Genomic DNA, 13,797 nt, shown 5'->3' with positions numbered 1-13,797 from the left:
CTTGCCTGGAAAATCCCATGGACAGAGGAGCCTGGTGGGCTGCCGTCTATGGGGTCGCACAGAGTCGGGCACGACTGAAGCGACTTAGCAGCAGCAGCAGCAGTGTATGAAAGGGTTTCCCTGGTAGCTCAGCTGATAAAGAATCCACTTGCAATGCCAGAGACCCTCGTTCAATTCCTGGGTTAGGAAGATTCTTCTGGAGAAGGGGAATCTTCTCTACCCACTCCAGTGTTCATGGGCTTCCCTGGGTCAGACAGTAAAAAATCTGCCTCCAATGTGGGAGACTTGGGTACGATCCCTGGGTTGGGAAGTTCCCCTGGAGGGGGGCATGGCAACCCACTCCAATACTCTTGTCTGGAGAATCCCTGTGGACGGAAGAGCCTGGCAGGGTACAGTCCATGGGGTCACAAAGAGTCGGACATGACCCAGCAACTAAGCACAGGACAGAAGCACATTATGTGAAAATCAATTTTTTAAATACTAAAAAAACCCAAACTAAAATTCAAACCTGTAACTTTCCATGACTTGATGCTGGTGTGGGGTTTCTGTTTGTAATTTTTTGTTTTTGTTTTGGAGTGAGCGGCCTTTGAGAAAAGGCCTTAGGTCACTGCAGTTGGGCTGGGTAACAGTTGAAAGGAGATAGTAGGTAGGTCTAGACTTGAGCCAAGGTAATCGTCACCACATAGAAAGCCAGTTTCTATGTCAGGAACTGTGTTGGCACATGTCATTACCTGATTAAATCCTGACAAGAGCCTTTCTCAGTTAACTATTGTTAACACAACAAACCACCCCAAAACTTAGTGGTTTAAAACAATACTGTTTATTTTGCAATAAATAGTAATGCCATAGGCTCCCTTGCCAGAAGCCAGAGAAAGAGATGGAAGGATTAAAGAACACAAAACTTTTCTGCCTGCTTGGCCCTTTCCATCCTATAACTGAATCCTAAAAGGATGGTATAAGAGAGGACAATTTGCACCAACTAGGTGCATAAACTCGTCTATCGGTGGTACAAGATACAAAGCGTCATCTCTACAAATGTGATTGGCATTCTGCATTTTGAGCTGGGCACTTATTCTTTGGTTTTGCTTGGGGTCATCTGTGTGACTGCCATCATCTGCCTGTGTGGCTCAACCAGGATAATGAAGTGAAAATGGTTCAGTCATGTCCGACTCTTTGTGACCCCATGGACTATGCAGTCCATGGAATTCTCTGGGCCAGAATACTGGAGTGGGTAGCCTTTCCCTTCTCCAGGGGATCTTCCCAACCCAGGGATCGAACCCAGGGCTCTCTCATTGCAGGCTCATGCTTTACCAGCTGAGCCACAAGGGAAGCCCTCAATCAGGATAGAATGGTCTGAGATACTGATTGCCTTGTGGTGACAACATATATGAGTGATTAGCTGGGGCTGCTGACTGGGGTGTCTCCAGTCTCCTCCATGTGACCTTCCAGCAAGATATCTTAGGTTTCTTCAATGGTTGTAGCAGAACTACAAAAGGGCGAGCCTCAATGTGCAAATACTGAGGTTCCATCGGTGACCCATTTGATGATGTCCAGTTGGTCAAAGCAAATTATACAGCAAAGTGGTTCAGATGGTAAAGAATCCACCTGCAATGTGGGAGACCTGGATTCGATCCCTGGGTTGGGAAGTTCCTCTGGACGGGGGCAGGGCAACCCACTCCAGTATTCTTGCCTGGAGAATCCCCATGGACAGAGGAGCCTGGTGGTCTCAAAGAGTTGGACACGACTGAGTGACCAGGCACAGTGTCAGTATGGAAGGAAGATATGCAGGGGCATGGATTCTGGGAGAAGAGATTCGTTGGGGACATTCAGTGTAACAATCTGCCTCAGAGTGCTTTGAAGCTTACATTTATTATTATCCTTATTTTATAGATGAAGAAACCAAGCTAGATAACTTCCCCAAGGTCCTCTCTTATGTCTGGCAAGAAACTCTTTCTGACTCCAAAGCCCACACCTTAACCATTGTAGTGTCTCCAGTTCCCTACCCTGACATTGACTTCTTTTGCATAGTCCATTGTCTGATTATCTGATTGTCATGATGGTAAGTCGTCTAGTCTCAGGTCTGCTGCTGGTCTCTTGTGTGTTTGCCCTTGATGGTCCTCCCAGAATATACACACACACCCTGACACATACAAACATATGTGTGCACTCAAAAGCACCATATAAGTGTCATGTTCTCCCTTTGTATATTCCCTTCAAGGTACTACATTGTACTTCCCACTTTCACTTCCTTTGTTTGTGAGACCTGGGGAGAATGAATACCACATCACATTTGCAGTGACAACCCTTTGCATCTCACACCTTTGAACAGATGAGAGGAGTCCATGTACCTACTTGACACAAATTGTTCTCTTTTTAATCAACCTTTTGGCAATCAATTACAAGCAGAATATGGCCAAGTGGGCAGAAAAGCCCTGCATTCTTTAATCCATCCATCTCCTTCTCTGGCTTCTGGAAAGGGAGCCTGCTATAATACTTCTTTCCCACCACTCAGCAGACTGGTAGAAACACGGGAAGTCATGTCCTCTTTTTGTCATTGCCACCAGAAATCCTGTAGCATCTGACAGACTGAGACAGATGGCCTCTTACTCAGGGAGGCCTGTTTTGTTGACACGGTCCAGCCTGAAGGCCCCAAGCACCATTTCAGTGTTGTTATTGGCAACATGATTGAGAGGGAAGCGCGATGGCTTGTCAACTTGACCTTCACAGGAGTATTAAAGTGAAGCAGGAGATAAAATGTATTTTGTTTTCCACAAAGTTTCCTTTCTGTCCTACATGATCAACATGTCATAAAAATATGGCTTCTTCTTATCCCTCCTTTTAGGGTACTTTGAAACTGTTAGGAGAGATGCAGGCAAAGAGCTGAGTGTTGATTGTTGCTGATGAGTGTGATGCTGCTCTTTCTGACATCATTATCTGTGGTAGACAGAATAATGCCCTCTCTGCCCCACTGCGCACAAAAATGTTCGTGTCCTAATTCCTGGAACTTGTAAATATGTTACATTTCATGGTAAAGGGAAGTTAAAGTTGCAGATAGAAGATTGCTAATCAGCTGATCTCAAAACAGGGAGAGTATCCCAGATTATCCAGGTGGGTCCAGTGTACTCAAAGGAGCCATTAAGTGTGGAGCTGCTGCTGCTGCTAAGTCACTTCAGTCATGTCTGACTCTGTGCAACCCCATAGACGGCAGCCCACCGCGTGGCACTAGTGGTAAAGAACCCAACTGCCAACGCAGGAGACGTAAGAGATGTGGGGTTCAATCCCTGGGTCGGGAAGATCCTCCGAGGAGGGCATGGCAACCCACTCCAGTATTCTTGCCTGGAAAATTCCATGGACAGAGAAGCCTGGTGGGCTACCGTCCACGGGATCGCAGAGTCGGGCATGACTGAAGCGACTTAGCACACAAAGAAGCAGTGCATCGTGTTGAAATGAGCATGGGTTTTGATTCAAGATGAGCCTGGGTGTTCTTACTCTTGGATTTACATATCACTCACTCTGAAACTTTGGAGAGGTAATTTCACCTTCTTCCATCTCCATTTCTTCTATAAAAAGGGGCTCATGATACTCAAATTCACATGACTCTGGTAAGGATTAAATAAAATGCATTTATAATGTCTGTCCTTGTGCGTAGGGCATTGTAGGTGTGCCACAGTGATGGCCACTTGAGAACCAAATTTGCAAGATTGGTAGAAGGAGTCATGAGTCAAGCCCTGGCATGAATCTGTGCAGTAGCTAGTGGGAACAGGGATCGCTGAGGTGGTAGAGATGTGCTTGAAGAAAACTTAAAGGATTCCAGGTTTTATGAAATGCATTTTCATCGATAGCAACTACATAGCAAGAGACAATATTAGAACTAACATATCACTTTCAGAGGATTCTCAACTAATGGATCTGACCTGAAAAGTATGGACAAGAGTGACTGGGCTAAGCAGATAAAAGGCTGATGTAGAGTAAGACAACAGCAGACTGAACAGAGCCGAGCACTCTCAGATAGTCAGTTCTCTAGGCTGGTTTTGAGCTGTGCTTTGTCCATGGCAGAGGCACAGTTTTGGTTCCCACTGGCTATGCCCCCAATCTTTCTTCTCATTGACTTGGCAAGGCTGGTTCCTGTTCTGTAAACCTCAGCTCTAACAGCTCTTGGACTGTTCCAGTGTAACAGGTAAAAGGAAACTGGCAAACACTCTCCCAGTTGAGCCCCTCAGCTAATCTCTCAACAGCTGGGAAAAACCACTTCCTGGCTTAGCTGGTTCCCCCATAAACTGGATTCCTGGGGCCTTTCCCAGCTCTTCTTTGAGCAATCTGCTATAGAAGCAAAAGGAGGGAGAGATTCAAATGATCTTTCTAGAAATCAACCTTCATATTTCTGACTGCTTTGTTATATCATAGTGATGGCTCCTTGGGTCTAGTGACTTGTATGCTAAAAGTAATTGCAGTCTTTGGGACCGTCCCTGAATTTCTCTCTCCCAACAGGAAGGAAAGACCACCTCTCCTTCCAAGGCATGGAGGTTCTCTCCTCCTGTTCCTCTATTGCAGCAGTGGTGAGATCAGACTTTACAAGATCAGACTACACACTAGAGCTCAGGTGTGCTGAACCAGAAGGGAACTTCCTTGATTTTAGTAACTGATCTCTTTCCACTCTGAAGCCCCTGTAAGAGTCGGGAGAAAAACACAAAAACAGATGTGCCAGTGAAAGGGATCTCAGTCCCTTCCAGTTCAAAATCATCCCTGGTGGGTAAATATTCTGATGTTCTATTTCCTTTCAGGTCTGTTTTTCTCTTTTCGAGAAGTTGTTCTTTGCTCTTTCCCAAGAGGACATGTGAGATGGAGGGAAGAGAAGCCATATCCATCCTCAGGGGAGAGGGGAGGAGCCCTTTGTCTGTGTGTGGTCCCCTGAGCCTCTGGTCTCACAACCTTAAGCTCCAAAGCCAAGCCTGGTGTATCTGGGGAATGTTCTCTTAGCCCTCAGGATGCAAGCTCAGCCATCTCCCCTCTGCTGTCCCCAACCCTCCTGGGATGTCACTGGATCTGCTGGTGCTATGACTGGGTCGCATCCACCATCAGGCCCCCAGACCTGGCCAGATCCGTCTGTGGCCACTGTTACAGGAGCTCCTCATTTGTGTCTTGGTGAGCTTTTGTGGGCAGGCTTCTCAGTTCTTAATTCTCAGCTCCCTTCACCATTCCTCTCACTGGCCCTGGAGAATGTTCCAGGTTTTTATGTGCTCTGGTGGAAGAGGAAAGAGTTGAGAGTTTCAACCTGAACATGGTAGATATTGCCCCAAATAATCTACTTCCCCTCTCTCAGTGGGTGAGGATTCCAGGGAGTGGAATATTGTATCCATGAGAACAGGGGTGGGGCTCCCTCTCTCTGGCACACTGCCCACCCTCCCTGTGAAGGATGCTGGCCTCTGTGACATTTCTCAGTAGCTGACGGTAGCAAAGAGGTCCTGTGGCAAACACCAGCCTCCCTCCTGCCTTTGAGGGCATATGAGGGCTTGAAGCTGCCAACAGCTGTGAGGTACTGAGGGTTATGCCACTGTGTTGCCTGAAATGGAATCTCATTCACAGTTCAGTTCATGGTCCAAGAAACAAAAATAATATTTAATGAGGAAAATCTTCTTTGTTTAATTATGGTAAATGTCAAGGTCAAATCCGAGCGCTTTGCTTAAGGTCAAATGCTCAGGGCTATCAAAAAGCATTTAAGCCATAGCGGATGGGTTATTAAAGCCCAGACTAGTTAAAATGAGGCACCATCCTCTCTCGGTGATTTATTTCCCCATCGGAAGCAATAATGTTGGAGCTAGAACAATCTTCCTGTGTTTTGTTCTCCTCTGATGTTCTCTTTAGGCTGTTGAGGGATTCCTAATGAAATCAATGCCCCTAGGCTCCCAGAGGGTTACCCCCACAGCTCAGGAATCCTGTTTCCATTTGACTAGTGTTTGAGGAAGGTGCTGATGCCCAGACCTCTCTCTTAGAGCTTCTGGTTTAATTGGTCTGGAGGAGACCTGGGCACTGGTATTTTCTTTAGGGTTCCCAAGTGAAATGTTTCTAATATACGATGGGATTTAGAACAACTGGGTTAAATAGTCAACTTAGTCAAAATGCCAAAAGCTGATGCTCTGTGCGCCCTGAGCTTTCTGCAGTGTTGCACTGGCCTTTCTCATAATTTTCATTCAATCCAAATTTATCTTCTTCCCCACTGCCTCTTATCCTCACAGCCCAGAGCTGCCTCCTCAGAGACAGCACGTAATGTCAAGCTCCAAAAAGGGCAAAGTTGCGATGCCACGCTCCCCTTGTACTTGGCAGTGAATGGAATGGAAACCGTCTCTCAGACGTCCCTAGCTCCGCACCAAATGGGTTAGCCAGGATCAATTCTGAAGGCTCAGGAAAGAGATGAGAATTTAGACTCTGGTTTGGGTCTCTTTGAGTAGTCTGAAAAGAAGGGACAGCAGAACTTTCCTGAGCAGAGAGGAAATCCATGTCCTGTTATTTATGCACAATGCTTCACTGTTCCTTCTTTCTTTCTTGTCATACAATAGAAATAATGATCTTGGTACTGGACCCTGTGCTGCACCAGGACGATTAATCACCCACTGAGTCATTTATTTCCTCATACTCTCATCCACCAGGACCATTATCCTGTAGGTAAACAGAGGTACCAGTAAATCATGGACAGAACACCAATTGGTGGGAGAATAGTTGATTAAGCGTCTCCATAACTTACAGTTATAGAGCACCTCTCATCCCAGAGGATCTCCAAGCACCAGATAAACTGATGAATGCGCCACTGCCCAGCCTCTACATATGTCATTTTCTGCTCCAATGCCTCAGGGGGGCAGGGGAGGTTTATTGCCCTTGTCATACAGTTACTCTCAAAACTGCAGTCATGGTTTAGATGGGAGGTAAAGAAAGGAACTTTTCACTTCCTTGTCCTTTCAGGGAGTAGAAACCAACTACTCACCAGGAGCTCAGCAGCAGAGAGTAATGTATATACCTTCCCTTTGGGGCAACATTTTTTTGGTTCCTGAAGTGCTGCCAATATTTCTAAAGTTGCCAACTTTAGAAGAGCAGGCATTGAGATTGAGGGATGAACTGGGACAAGAGCTAAACTAAGCTGTATAGCACGGGGAGCTCAGCTCTGTATTCCGTGATGACCTCCAGGGGTGCGGTGGGAAGGAGGTCCAAGAAGGAGGCTATATATGTACACATATAGCTGATTCATCTGTTGTAAACAAGACTCATTCAGTTGTGTCCAACTCTTTGCGACTCCATGGACTGCAGCACGCCAGGCCTCCCTGTCTATCACCAACTCCTGGAGTTTACTCAGACTCATGTCCATTGAGTCAGTGATGCCTTCCAACCATTACTTAAAAACGTATATATATATGTGTGTGTGTGTTACCAGGGTAAAAATGTTTTAGGATCTGCTAGAATTTTAATCTTGGAGAGGGCAATGGCACCCCACTCCAGTGCTCTTGCCTGGAAAATCCCATGGACGGAGGAGCCTGGTAGGCTGCAGTCCATGGGGTCGCTAAGAGTCAGACACGACTGAGCGACTTCCCTTTCACTTTTCACTTTCATGCATTGGAGAAGGAAATGGCAACCCACTCCAGTGTTCTTGCCTGGAGAATCCCAGGGATGGCAGAGCCTGGTGGGCTGCCGTCTATGGGGTTGCACAGAGGCGGACATGACTGAAGCGACTTAGCAGCAGCAGAATCTTAATCTAGGAGAGAATCACTCTCAGGGAGGATTATTTACTCACAAAACTTTAGAACTATTCATGATAACTCTGCTCTTTAAAACTTAGTAATGTATGGGCCCCTTTGAAAGAAGAAAATTTCCACTTTCCTCCCAGGGCTTTCTACAATTATAATGCTTTCAAGCATATTGTTATAGCTTTGATATATGTGGAAAGCAAAAAACCAAGTTATAGTCAAGTGAGTTAAATTCAGTTCAGTACAATTCAATTCAATACAAGCTAAAACCAAAAAGCCAATGTGATTCAATTTAACAACATTAATTTAATGGGAAGGATGATGTTGTTTTGCTGAAACCAAATTACCTCTCAAATGAGAACATGATATTGACTACTGCCTCATTAGTTCTTTCAAGTTTCATATAATTGTCCTACAGGGTGCCGTGCAATGACCCAGTTTTCCACCATTTCTCTCTATTTGAACTGCAATGGAAACTCCCTCTGTGCAGCACACTATTAATTTATTTGGCCTTAATTTGGGGTGAGCATAACATTTCTGTGTTAAGTCTACGTATGTGTCACTGGAACAAACAAACCCTTTAGGACCCTATGGCATGAGTGACTATGTCATGTCTTTAGAATGATGCAGAAAATGGTAACACTAAATTTTAATACTATGATCAAAAGGAAAGCCCCCAGTTTAAAAATCCTCATGCAACTTTTTCAAGACTCTCCTAGGGGTTTGTGTGAGCCATGGATCCTGGGTTAAAATGTGTATGTCCAAAGTCAATAGGTTTAGGCCAATATTGGGTTTAAAGCTAGAATCAACAAAAAAAATTCTGGGAAAAAAGCAAAAGGTGATCAAAAGACATCATGACAATAAAATTCATCCCTAATCAGAATCACGGACTTGAGTAAGGAATCTTATCATAGTCATGACGGAGACTACTCAGTGTCCAAGTGTGCGTCTGTTGTCTTCTTTTCTCTTTATTTATTTAGAGGCTACTTTTATTTTATTTATTAATTTTTTTTTTATTTGACTGCACCAGGTCCCAGTGGCAGCACACAGAGTCTTCGATCTTAGTTGTGGCGTGAGAACTCTTCAGTTGCAGCATGTGAACTCTTAGTTGCCATATGTGGGCTCTAGTTCCCTGATCAGGCGTTGAATCCAGGCTCCCTGCATTAGGAGCACAGAGTCTTAGCCACTAGACCACCAGGGAAATCCCTCCTTTCCCCTTTTAGTAACAGGCTCTCCCTTGACCCCATTCCTCAGGTGATCTCAGGGAACTTGGATAATCAGCTGGAGGCCACATGTCCCAGCCTTCCTTGAAGTTCCTCGTGGTCATGCGATCAGACTCTTGCTAACAGAAATGGGAACTGAGAGGTGCAACTTCCACATCACTCCTTTCCAAGGAAATTGCTTGCTTTCCACTCTACTTCTTCACTCTGGCAGGATGTAATGCTGCGGAATTAGCACCAACTATGCAGCATCACCCTAAGAGGATCCAGAAGAAGAAAGTAGAAGGAACTTGGGTCCCAGGATAACCTCCTAGAGCACAGTTGACAGTCCTTCCTGCTTACTACTATTCTGCCATATCAGAGAGACATAAACATCTTTGTTGTTTATGCCACTGTATTTTGGAGTCTCTCTGCTATAGCCTCTGAATCTATACTCTGGCTGCTACAGAAAGTGATAGCTTAAGATCCTGTTTCATTCATTCAGCAATGTGTGTTATGTATTATTATGTGCCAGGAATTAGAGAGGAAGGGATTTATTTGAGATTGTGTATTTAGTTAGTGGTAGAGCTGGGGCAAAATGCAGGTCTTCTGCCTTTCAGCCCAGAAATCTTGCCATTTCATGCTTCCTCCTTGTCCAGTTCTGTGGCTAATGCTCCAGTCATTGTGATTAATTAGGGGAGGGCTTAGTGTTCCCAGAACTGTGTGTGACCTGGTAGGCTTTATTCTCATGTGGCTGGTTTGACTTTTGTTTGGGATTTATTTTTTTAAAGTGAAAAATAAGAATCGTCCAAAACAAATTAGCGGAGTTACTAACCCAGAAGAAATGTGTATTCATCACTGCAGGACCAACCCTGTCCCCTGTGTACAGAGGGATATACAGGGAAGCTCACAGTATTCCAGGGATGTGACTTTCCAGCAATAATATTGTTACGGGAAGGCAAAAGCTGGAGTGAATAGACCTAGTGGCTATTTATGCCGGGGAAGAAAACAAATGGCAGTCAGTTTCTATGAGTGTTTCAGAAAAGTCTGAGTGATGAGAAAAGGAGCAGAAAACTTGCTCAAACACAACAGCTTCTCTTCTCCCTCCCCTTAAAAATCCTTGTTTATTTCAACATCCTGCTTTGTTTTCCTTAAGGTATGACCATGATCAGAAACTTTCATCTTCATTTCCTTGTTCATACTTTTATGGTCCATCTTTTTTGAAACACAATATTTCCATGGCTGACTTATTTACCGTTGATTCTCTAGTAACCAGGACAGTTAGGCTCTCAAAAGTGTAGCTGAGTCAATGAAAGAAGTGAATGAATAAATGAGTGAATGAATGGGAAATATGGCAACACAGAAAATGAGCTACGTAAATCATGAAACACACACAGGTCTGTTTCTTTGGTGACAGTATAGCGATCACAGTTTTTCAATAAATACCAATCGAGTGTTACCTCTGAGAGAAGTGCTATTATTCCAGAGTAACCTTCCTGCCTTACTGACCTCAGAATTTTCATTGTTAAATGCCCCTGTGGTGATCATGAGAATGCTCCTTGCAGTCTTCTGCTACAGGGAGGTAGAGTGGCTAATGCCACACTTCCCACCACCAGCCAGCCACTGGCAGGGCAGGGATACTCAGGTAGACACGTTTCCAGGAGACCCAGGACTCCACTGACAACCAACTTTGGCTTAGAGACTTCCTGACAGCTTTTATTATTTTTTTTTTTTTAGGCAGCTCCATCTGCATTCTTTTTTATATAATTTTTTTAATTTTAAAAATATTTTTAAAAGTCTTTATTGAATTTGTTACAATATTGCTTCTGTTTTATGTTTTAGTTTTCAGACCCCAAAGCATGTGGAATCTTAGCTCCCTGACCAGAAATTGAATCCATACCCCTTGCTTTGGAAGTGTGCAGTCTTAACCACTGGACCACCAGGGAAGTCCCATCCCTGACAGCTTTGAAGAATCTTCTTTGGACTGCATGGTGGTCTAAGATGTTCTAACCCAACTTTCCTTCTCTCGTGTTCACTCAGGGCCAGACTCACATTGCAGCTGATGGCTCTCCCAGCCTTTTCTGACCCCTGTGTTCCCCCAAAAAACCCCTGTGTATGTAATCTCATGTTGAGTCTGATTGTTACAGGCCTTGGGCTAACACAGGCTCTGAGAACAGTTCTGGGGCCTCAGGTGGTGGGAAGGCTGCCTAACCACCAGGCACCATCCAATTTTAAATTCGAAGCCCACTCTCATAGAGCCACTGTCCAATTTTGCCTGCCACAGCCAGATCCAGCTTAAATTTGGAAACACTAATGGAAAAGCAAAGGTATAAGGCAAACACTATTTATTAGTCCACACTCTAGATACAGGCACCGACATGAAGCGTGAATATCAGAAAAAGGCTGACAAGTTTAACAGGGAAAACCAAAGACGTAAAAATCTCTCTTGAGTTCAGATCCTTCTTTACCATGGGGACGATGTCAACTCTGACAAGCAGTAGCATGTTTATTGAATTTCTGGAGGCAAAAGAAGAGACTGGACAGTTTAAATGAGAGTAGCAGCTCTTGGAATGAAGACACTTAAACATACATACCTGTTGACTTTGTGTAATTGCAGAAGTGGGAGGAAATTGGACAGGCATGTTAAACACTAAATTTCATAGCATGCCTTGGAGAAAGACAGTAAATGTGAACATTTGTTCCTGAGGAATGGATTTTCCAGTTCTGACCTGCCACATTCTCTGGAATACTCTTGGCCTGGAAAGGCACTGAATTTTTCTCTCTTTTGCTAAAGGTGAAGACAATTTTTATCAATTTGTAACATAACAAAGGACAGTACGTTTATTATTATCTATGGCTGCATAACAAATGATCCTCAAATCTAGTAATTTAACAACGGTTTTTATTTCCTAGTTTCTGTGGTCAGGAATCTGGCAAAACTTAGCCAGTACTTTGACTCAAGGCTGATTATAGTCTGTAATCAAGGTATCATCTAGGCTGGTTCAAAATTGTAAAACGAGAACATCAAAGCTGTATATTGTCACCCTACTTATTTAACTTATATGCAGAGTACATCATGCAAAATGCTGGGCTGCATGAATCACAATCTAGAATCAAGATTGCTGGGAGAGATATCAATAACCTCAGATACGCAGGTGACACAACCCTTTATGGCAGAAACCAAAGAGGAACTTAAGAGCCTCTTGATGAAAGTGAAAGAGGAGAGTGTAAAAGCTGGCTTAAAACTCAACATTCAGAAAACTAAGATCATGGCGTCTGGTGCCATCACTTCATGGCAAATAAATGGGAAGCAATGGAAACAGTGACAGACTTTATTTTCTCGGGCTCCAAAATCACTGTTGATGGTGACTACAACCATGAAATTAAAAGACACTTGCTCCTTGGAAGAAAAGCTGTGACAAACCTAGACTGTGTGTTAAAAAGCAGAGACATTACTTTGTAAACAAAGGTCTGTATAGTCAAAGGTATGTTTTTCCAGTAGTCGTGTATGGATATAGAGCTGGACCATTAAGAAGGCTGAGTGCCAAAGAATTGATGCTTTTGAACTGTGGTGTTGGAGAAGACTCTTGAGGTCCCTTTGACTGCAAGGAGATCAAACCACTCAATCCTAAAGGATATCAATCTCTAATATTCATTGGAAGGACTGATGCTGAAGCTGAAGCTCCAGTACTTTGGCCAACTGATGCAAAGAGCCAACTCATTAGAAAAGACCCTGATGCTGGGAAAGATTGAAGGCAGGAGGAGAAGGAGATGACAGAGGATGAGATGGTTGGATGGCATCACCGACTCAATGGACTTGAGTCTGAACAAGCTCCAAGAGTTGGTGAAGGACAGGAAGCCTGGTGTGCTGCAATCCATGGGGTCGCAAAGATTCGGACATGACTTAGCAACTGAACAACAATTGGACTGCTACCATTTTGAAACTTGACTGGGGGAGTATCCACTTCTGTATGGTTGTTGCCAAGATTCAGTTCCTTGTGGGCTGCTGCTTTGAGAGTCTTGGTTTCTCAATGGCGGTTGGCTGGAGGACACCTGTCCTGAGTTCCTTGATGGGTGAGCCTCTCCATGGGCCCACTCACAATGTGTGCCATTGAAGCCCATCAGAGTGAGCAAGTGAGAAGTTCAGAGAAAGGGTATGAGCATTGCAGGTGTATTCTTTACCACTGAACCACTTGGGAAGCCCTCTTAATTTTTATGCTTTGTTGCAAAAGTTCACATGAATTGTGTGTTCTAGGCTATAATATAGGGCTTCCCTGGTGGCTCAGCTGGTAAAGAATCTGCCTGAAATGCAGGAGACCTGGGTTTGATCCCTGGGTTGGGAAGAACCCCTGGAGAAGGGAATGGCTACCCACTCCAGTATTCTGGCCTGGAGAATGCCATGGACTGTATATAGTCCATGGGGTTGCAAAGAGTTGGACATGACTGAGCCACTTTCACATATAGACTATAATATAGAGGTTTGTTTGAATATAAAAGTATAAAAGCTACGTAACATGGAGCTCAATTGATTTTCCAAGGTGAGGCACCATGCGGATTTAGTTTGAAGAGCCTTATTAAGAGCTCATAGCACCAATTCCTTTTCCATGGGTCATCTCTGCTGAGTCATAGAGGTCCATGTCCTCCGTGACAGGAAGAAATTAATGACTATCATCTGCTGATAGGAAAAACATGAGTGATTTTGCAATGTCTGTTTATTTTCTGTTTTGTTAGGCATCCAGCCTTTTCTTGCTAATCCTTGTGTGGCCTACGCACCAGCCATGTTAATACTCACTTGCTCTTCCTTGCGCATAGCAGCTCTTTCTCACCTTGGGTTATGCGGACTTACAATTCTCTCAGCCTGAACTCTT

This window comes from Bison bison, unplaced genomic scaffold (genome assembly GCF_000754665.1).
Source record: "Bison bison bison isolate TAMUID 2011002044 unplaced genomic scaffold, Bison_UMD1.0 scf7180017864531, whole genome shotgun sequence".
NCBI lineage: Eukaryota > Metazoa > Chordata > Mammalia > Artiodactyla > Bovidae > Bison > Bison bison.
This window is presented reverse-complemented; position numbering follows the sequence as displayed.